This window comes from Laccaria bicolor, genomic scaffold (genome assembly GCF_000143565.1).
Source record: "Laccaria bicolor S238N-H82 LACBIscaffold_289 genomic scaffold, whole genome shotgun sequence".
Taxonomy (NCBI): Eukaryota; Fungi; Basidiomycota; class Agaricomycetes; order Agaricales; family Hydnangiaceae; genus Laccaria; species Laccaria bicolor.
In genome coordinates this window covers 6,723-8,953 of record NW_001890145.1, presented here as the reverse complement: position 1 = coordinate 8,953, position 2,231 = coordinate 6,723, and positions in this window count along the sequence as shown.

The window sequence follows — 2,231 nt, the reverse complement described above, 5'->3', positions numbered from 1 at the left end:
CGAGTATATTGAGGTGATTCGGTCACGAACCGACCGCAATTCCTACTGTCTAAGGCGTGCACATTTCTCGGATGTAAACTTTAATCGACTAGACCGGGTTGCGTCTAACGATCCTTATGATCAATGTGACTGTATTTCTACTATAGGAGGTTTTATAGGAGAAATCGCTAAAATTCGCATTTTTACGGGTGTATTGTTACACTCCGTATCATCTCCCCCTCACTATAATACTGACCGTCCTCGGTCATCACTAGATCCCCGTATGAGGACGTTCCCCTCGTGTTTTTCTGGATTTTATATTGATATGTCTTCAAAAGATCACCGTCTGTCAAGCGTGTCTTTTATCTTTCGGCGTCAATTACTATTACCAGTGCAGGCGCGTTATTCTTCGAAGACATGACATCATATTCCTATTGTTGCCTAGGTACGCCTTAGTTGATTAACGTTTTTTGATGTCCATTAAGATTTTCAGGGTCGACGGAACCGAGGGATTCTCAGCGATCTTCTCCCATAGACTATTCTTCGGAAAGTGCCTCGCTATTCCGTATGTTCCGCCTGACGTTCCTATAAACTTCGTGCTTTATGGGAGCGATTGTCACAATTTCTTTCTAACTTTCCCCACCATGCCTACCGCATTCCTTGGTTGTCGCGCCGCCGTTCAAGCGTTCGAAGTCGGCATTGACCTCTTCTCGCGTTCCCACCTCAACGCTATGTCTGAGGCCGAGATCATGGCTACGCTATACCGCCTGCATAGTTATATGGTGAGTCTCTGTTCTTTTCTTTTATTCTCTGCTGATTTTCGACTTTTTATTGCCTTAGTTAGCATTGTTTTCAGACATCCTCGCTCGTCCTGGTGGTCCTACGCCACACGAGTCTCGTTTACTGGCGTCCGTTTACAATGCCGCCCAACGCGTTGAAGAACGCAACCGAAGTACTGCCTGGGAGGAATGGCTGCAAGAACCATTGGATGGTCATGCGCTTTATAGCCCTGTAAGTAACTTTCTTCCGTTCTTTCTTTTTATTTTCCTTCTAATGATTTTTATCTTTCTAGGGCGAATGCCTAGACTCCAGCTTTACTACGGGGTACATAGGAGAGGAGGACGCGCCGAGCGACCGCGGGTCTTCGTCACCTCCGGGGATCATTACTCCCCGAGGTCGAGCTCGTGTCGTTCAGTCCCCTTCTCCTACGGGATCTGATCCGTTGTTTCTACCGAGCCCTGGCCCAGAGTCCCTGCCAGTTTCCTCGCCTGACTCGACGCCGCCTGTCCCTGTTCGAAGGTCGAAGCGTACTCGTGCCATGGTCATGGACGAAGATTCGGATGTGGTTGAGATCATCGATCCTCCGTCTTCAACGCCCTTGAAGCTGGCTATTGGCCCTGTAAGTTTCTTCATTTTCCTCTGCTTAGACATTTTTACTAACTTTTTTTTTTTTTTTTTGGTTTCTTAGCCAGGTAAACGACGCAAGATTATTGAGAAACCCTCGTCTGATGACGAGGCCATCCAACATCCCAACCGTTCACGTTCGAGCTCGTCGGACTCTGTACCTCTCGCTAGGCCTTTGCGTGCAGACAAGGGCAAGGCTCGCGCCAAGACGCCTCCGCCTGTTGCAGGTTCCTCTCGAGTTGACAAGGGAAAGGCTCGGGCGAGGACTCCTCCTACTACTCGTAGTTCCGCCAAGCGTACTGCCTTTAAGCCACCGGTGGTCAAGCAGAAGGAAACTTCTGTTCAACCCAAGCGTCGCGGTCGCCCTCGTAAGAAGTGTAAGCTTTTTCTCTTTCTCAATTTGCTTTTTAACTTTATAATTCGGGTTTTTTCCAGCTCCCGTTATTTTCCAAGAGCCCATCGTGTTCGACAAGAAGCGATTTAGTAAGTCGTTCTTCTTACTAGTATTTTGGTTACCCTGCTGACTTTCTTTTTAGAACGTGCCACCGCTAGATTTGGGCTTAAAGAGCTCCCCGCGGTTCTTAAGGGTACACAAATCCATGTATGTCTCCTCCTCTCATTTTTGTCTGAGTTTTCATAGGTACTGATACCTGTTTTATTAGATGCCCGAACCTTGCCTTCAGTGCTCCGCGCGCAAGGATTCCGCTGTCAAGAACTGCACCTTTCGTGGGTGGGGAACTCCCTGCGGTCCTTGCGACGCGGCGCATGTTTCTTCGTGCGAGTACTATCTGAATGATGAACGCCGAGGGGCCGTCAGGGATGTCATCCGTAACCGGTTGGCTATTCAT